General features: G+C 35.5%; 1 non-coding gene across 1 annotated transcript; it reads left to right on the forward strand.

Moving 5' to 3' along the window:
- The first annotated feature begins 6,527 nt into the window (after positions 1–6,527).
- LOC114090709 (U6 spliceosomal RNA) lies at positions 6,528–6,631 on the forward strand. Its single transcript, XR_003582403.2, has one exon. It is a non-coding gene; the product is annotated as a U6 spliceosomal RNA (small nuclear RNA).
- The last annotated feature ends 347 nt before the right edge of the window (positions 6,632–6,978 follow it).

Consider the following 6,978-nt stretch of genomic DNA (forward strand, 5'->3'; position numbering starts at 1 on the left):
TGTAGTTGGTCTGCACCATGTCCCATCAGGTCTGCTATGCAAGTTCTAAGTACAGCCTTCTTCCATGTACATAGGTGTCCATCAGCTGTCCCTACTACACCATACCTTTGCTGTTGACTAAGTTGATGCCTTTGCTGTTTGTAAAGGCTCCTCTGGCCCCACATATCCAGGCTGCAAGAAGTCACTTCCTGTGGGTTTCTTGGCCCTTCACCTTTCCTCTGCTTGGATATGAGTATCAGAGAGTGCCCTTTACAAAATACTTTATCTGTGTTCTTGTTGACTTTGCTTATTTTCATCTTTGCATGTATTTTCTCAGGGGAAATAAGAAATCTGAGAGTTCAGATCATTGCTCTTTGCTTTCAAAAAAACGGCTCATTCCTGCCCGTTGCCTTCTTTCTCTACTTTACACTTTGTGTTTAAACATAATTTGCATGCCCCAGACAAGCCTCCTGATCACTTCTTCCAGCCAGAATGAAGAAAGTTTAACTTTTAACTGCTGGATGTAAAAACCCTTCTGAAGTTTTCTGTTTCTGGGGAAGCGATTTTGCAAATAATTGCCTTCAGTCACTTTTTAAACTATCTCAAAGTTTCATTTCTTCTAAGTCTCTTTTAAAGAGGATTGGCCTTTTCTCCTTCTGACTTCTTAAATCTATTTTAAACCTAAAACAGCAAGTCATTGGATAAAGTTTTATAAAATACTTTATTAGGATCATCTATCTAATTTGAAACTCTGACCCTCACTATATCAAATATTACTACTGATTTAAGGTAATGATAATATAAATGGAGATCATTATACATGTGAGTGCTAATTGGTTTTCTGATTCCTTCATCAATGCTTGCATTCTATTGTGTAGAATACTTTTATTAGTATTGGGGATTGAGCCCAGGGACTCTTTACCATTGAGCTACATCCCCAGTCCTTTTATTTTAAGACAAGGTCTTGCTAAACTTCTGAGGCTGACCTTGAACTTGCAATTCTCTTGTCTCAGTCTCCCAAATTACTGGGATTATGAGAGGCTGGACATAATCCCTGGACAATGGAATTATGTATAGATGTTTTATTTGTATTGTCCAGGGTTTTCATTATTATTAACTGTCTTTGTTTAATCCATTTATTCAATCAATATGTATAAATATTTATTTAGGTTCTTCCATAACTTTTCATTTTACCATGTTTCTAAATAAGAAAAAATGTTCTCTGGACATTACATTTTAAGCAAATTTAATGTCCGAAGCAACAAGTTAAACATCTCCAGAGAATGGAATTTGGGGCAATTCTGTAGTGTACTTGTTTCTATCGGACAAGTAAAGCTCATTAATTCCTTTTATCGCTTTCAAACCACTTAGTATAGTGGATTTTTAAAAATCACTTGATTAGTGTTGGACTTTCTGACACAGAGAAAGGCCATTGATTACAGAACTCAAATTATTTAAATTTCTCCCCAAAATCGAAACCACTTGGCCCTGCATGAAGTTGTTTTTGTGCTCCTAGACCTTCAATGTCTAGGCTTGAGGCACGTTGGTTCCATTAATCTTTGTCAAAAAGGAGGTTTGGGCAGTGGTTTCAGGGTGGGATTAAGAAGACAAAGTCTGTTTCTGTTTTATTCTTTTCCCATTTGTTTCAGGGCCCATGGCCATCAACCTTCCTTGATTTTATTCTGCCTGAGTCTCACATTTCCCTATCTGTAAACATTGTGCTGCATAATAATTGCAACCTTTAAGAAAACGAAGAGTTTTCATTAAAGTTTCCCTGAAAATCGAAGATGCCATGTGACAGGTGCTGCTAGAAGGCCAGAGTATTATTAGCATCAGTGATAATTGTAATAAAAAAAATGCCTCATTTTCTTCTACACACATAGGCATTCCATTTTTCATCCAGTGTAACTCAAAGGAAATGTGGGTGTTAACACTTCAAAATACTTTTGCATCCTAGGGGGAACATCTGAAGCAAAGAGAATTAATAACCACAAAGTTCCTAAAGCAAAATGCCTGATACATTAGAATAACAAAACTGTTTCTCATCCTCTGGTTGTAACTTGTGAGAACTCCCACTGAGAACTTCTGCTCTGAAAACACTAAGGATTTTCTGCCACTGTAGGTAAAAATAATAATAATAATATCCCAAAACTGGTCTTCTCCATTGCACTTACCTTTCAAAGTTTTCTAAGACTCCCTGTATGTAACAAGAACTCTGCTACCTGGCAAACTCATCCATCCACAACAGAACAAGAATCAAAAATCTAACAAAAATGTCGTCTGACTATCCCAATAGATTTCACAAAATCCATACCCTGAAACTCCTCAGTTTTATTCATAGGAAAACTCTCGCAGCTATTATTTAACTCCTACTCAACTCTTAATTGATCTACAGTCCTAGTGTCTCAACTATTTTATTAAAAATAATTTTCAAGCCCATACAGATTAGAAGCAGAAAACAGGAAAGGGAGATGCAAAGTAAAATGAGCAAAAATACAGATAGTAATTATGCACACTATTTCTAAAATAACAGAGAGGAAAAACTAATATAAGAATGTAAATCACAGTCTTATGGGGATATTTAAGGCAAAAATAAATATACTTAACACAGCCTTAAGGCAGTGCTGTATTGTTTTACAAAACATTTTGTTCATATTATGATGAATTCAAATCATTAAGTGAAAGATTTATTTGTGTGAATTAGGAACAGATACTACTTTCTGAAGAAACTTTTTTCCTATCTTGAAATTATATTAATTATTGATTTTATTTAAATAATATAGTTTAATTTCATCAGCTGGACATTTTCTTCTGATGACTACACATATCTCAATGACTACTGTGTGAATGAAAAGCTTTCAAATGTAGTATTACTGCTTCCTGCATTATCTGTCCAACAATATGTGGTGACCATATGGTCATTATAGTCTTCTTACATAGTTAGGTTATGTCAACTTTGTTTTGGAAGACTCTTCTCCCAAAATGATTAAAGAAAATGTGCTTAGGTGTTTAAAAGAGCAAAGATCAGTAATAACCCAGATGTAGTCTATGTGTACATAAAATAGGAGCAAAAGTACAGTAAGAAGCTATCTCAGAGGGAAGGAGTGGGTAAATTTTCAAGATTGTGGGCCCTGATAACTAGTTCTCTAGAATTTTCCCCTTTGAAAAAAAAAATTTTTTCCACTTGGAAATTACCAAATTGTCTCTTCTGATACAATGACCTGATTTTTTTTTCATTTGAAAGATCTCATAGTCCTGTGAAATTTCACAGAAAAGGAAAATGTTTACAGAAAACATGGGTGTGGCATGCTTTCTTCTGGGTTCCACAAGATCTTGCCTACATTCACCGAAACAAACTTGATCCTGTCGGCATTGGGTATTCTCTGGATAGTAGCATTTTATATCAAACTGGAACATGTTTCCTCTTCCTTTATGGATGTCTGACTTCCCCTGTGGTGTGTAAAACTGATGATACCCAGGAGATATTATTGATCTGGAAGTTTAACTGCAGGTAGCTACCATACTAGCATTTGGTAAACCAGCCACATGGGTAAGACAGGATTCAACAAACTCCCAAGCTACACACATGCCAGTGTCCACTGATGGCAAGTTATGTGTGTCACCTCTTTCTTTCAAAACATCCCTGTGGAGCACCTCCTATTCATGAGGCACTGGACAGACGACTAGAGATATAATGCAAAATAATAACAGTCTTCCCACAGGGAGTTCACAGTCCAGTGGTGAAGAGCTCCAGGACCTAGTGCGCTACACAAGCTGGGCCCTGACTGGAGATGCCACAACTTTCCTTCTTCCAGATTCTGAGCTCCTGCAAGCTGAGAAAGGAAGAAAGTCCATTTGAAACATTTCTTTACTGTATCCTTACACATTCAACAAATACTTCATGAGCATCTGCTTTGTGCAAGAAGCTAGGGAAGCAATAAAAACAATCAAATACACAGCTTTTACTTGAGATGTTTCCAACAGAAATCCAAGTCACTTTTAGTCAATGTATGCATCACAGTTTCCTTGAGTTTAGTCTCTGCAACTGACACCTCTTCACTCTGATTCTAAAGTCTCTCTTGGCCCCTGACTATCCTGTTCTGGGCAGATGGGTGCTGCATGTGTTGCTGTGACTCTCTACTTAAGAGCAAATGGACAAAATATGTCCTGTCATTCAGAACCTGTCACCCGTGTCAAAGGAAATCAAAGAAAGACTGAAGGGCCTCTAAATTTGCATTAAAGGTAGACAGTCTGCAGCTCCTAACAATCAAAAACAGTTACGGCCACTACTTGCTTCAGTGATACCAATATTTTCCTGTCATATCTGTGGTGATCTGAGAGTAATGTCACAGGGCATTGATGGGTTGGTTAGTATTTACATAAAACTCAGCACAGACAATTGACAGTTACAGGAACTCACTCAAGGAGCAAAATCAGTGCTCAAAGGGGAATTCCCATGGAACTATGGCATAATCTCAATCTAAAACATAACTGTTACATTTTTATTGCTTCTTTTAAACTTATTATTGTTGAATACAAGATAGCAATATTCAAAGAGTGAGGATGATTTTAAGGCTCTTTTTCTTGCTGTGACCAACAGAATGAAAGTGAATTTGTTCTCATATTTATAATATCAACTCTGCCATCTTATGGAAAATACTGGAAGTACCTAAAACATTTCATTATGTTTCCTAGGCAAGGATCTGCTAGTAAGATGATGGAAAGACTAAGACGTAACAACTTTTGTCTATGTCTACATGTTTTTAAACTCTTAACATTTTTACCAACAGAAATCATTTTTTTAAATTTTTCAATCTTCAATAATGCTTAGATTGCTTGCCAACCAAAATGTCTCTCCAACTTGACACTGGAACTCCATGTAAAACTCTTGAATGATATTTTGTACTGATATGAATTTCTACTGTCCCATGACACTGAGTAGTGACTTCACTGTATATTAATTTTTTTCCTATAGATTCTTGAGCTACCAGATGAATTAATTGAAGAAGACTGAATATTGTCAGAACTATCCTATATGATGTTGGTAGCTTGTAAAAAAAAATGAATGTCTTTTTTCTTATAAAAATTGGTAACGAGACTTGTTTTCACAATTACTTTTTACATTTTTTGTGCATATAATTCGTGTATACTATACTCATAATCTAAAGTGAGCAGAAATTGTTATTTAATAGAAAATACATACATTTTTATGTCTCTCTGAACCCTTTGATTCTGAGTAAATTTACAATATGTTAGCAGTAATAGACTATTCTTTTCAACTATGAATAAAAATGTACATTGAAGTAGAAGATGACTACTGCTTTAATGATTTTCCTCATTGCACAGGTTGAGCATCCTGAATCCAAATATCTGAAATCCAAATGCTCAAAAAATCCCAACTTTAGGAAGTCAAAAATGACAAAACATGACCTGTTTCATATGAAAAATTGCTAAAAAAAAAAAAAAAAAATTGTTGCACAAATTACCTCCCGTCTCTCTCTCTCTCTCTCTCTCTCTCTCTCTCTCTCTCTCTCTCTCTCTCTTCTCTCTCTCTCTCTATATATATATATACATATTTTATATACACATATGTGTGTGCGTATATATATATATATATATATATATATATATATACACATATATATACATATGTATATATATATAGTGTATATGAAACATATGGTGTATGTGAAACATATAAGAATTTTGTGTTTAGTCTTTGGTCCCAATCCCAAGATGCCTCATGAGGTAATACAGATATTCTGAAATTTGAAACACTTCTGGTCTCAAGCATGTTGGATAAGGGACTCCTAACCTGTAGTGTGAATGTATTATAGTATCCTCAATAGTATATGCATCTTGAATATCCTTACATTCTTCAGATTCCAATGAGTTAGTACTCTATTTCCTAAACAAAAGTCTCAAGCTTTTACAACTACAAGAAACTCAGGCTCTTCCCCCAAGAATTGCATAAAAACTCTGGAGAGCATTTAAATGGTCTGCAAACCTGCCCAGTGACTTGCGTCTGCTCAGTGCAGACAGCTGCTCTGGGCTTGTCTACCCAAGACTCTGACCCCCCTGTCGTTTTTCCAACCTGAGGTGTTCTTTAATAATTCATATTGACTTCTAAGACTGTAACTGGTTTTATATGATATAAATTATATCCTAGCAACTGTCCTGAAATTGCCACTAAATACAATGATTTACAATTTTTGATCTTTCTTCTGCTGCATGAAGATTTTTCATGTTAGTGACCCTATTTTTAGTCTTCCATACCTATATCTTCTTCTAAGATCCTCCAAGTTCACCATGAGCAGTGATCTCACCTGCACTTCTATTTATTCAACGTTCCAACAAGTATAGTATGCCAGACCCTGCACTAGGCTCTGGGATTTATCTTGAGCCCAATAAATACAACTCATCCAATCAAAAAGCTCACATAGTGATTCTCTAGGCCTTGAAAGGTTATGCATTGAGGAACCAGCTAGATATTTTTTTTCTCATTGTAACTTGGAGAAAACCAATAAACAAATTAGAAATAAATCCCTATGCTGATTTAGGCAGCATATTCCCAAAAACTGAGACAATACAGAGATTAACCTGGCACCTGCTCAAAGATAGCATGCTAATAAGTGAAGCCTTCCTTATTTTAAGTAAATATAAATTTAAATAAATTCTTATGGTAATAAGTGCCCTTAAAAAAAGATTTAGGGCTGGAGATATGGCTCAGTTGGTAGAGTGCTTGCCTCACATGCACAAGAACCTGGGTTCAATCCTCAGCACTACAAAAAGAAAAAGAAAAAGGTTTTTAAAAAAATGATGTGATAGACTGTAAATGGGTAATAATCACACAAAAAAAAGTAAATCTGGAGCAAACTAGTAAACACACTAAAATTAAATCCTAACATGATTCAATGCCCTTAAAAAAACTAATGGAATAATGTGGTAGAGAACGAATGGATTTGGGAAAATGGGACCCTGCTTTCAACAGAGTGGTCA

The sequence above is a fragment of the Marmota flaviventris genome, chromosome 15, assembly GCF_047511675.1.
Source record: "Marmota flaviventris isolate mMarFla1 chromosome 15, mMarFla1.hap1, whole genome shotgun sequence".
Lineage (NCBI taxonomy): Eukaryota > Metazoa > Chordata > Mammalia > Rodentia > Sciuridae > Marmota > Marmota flaviventris.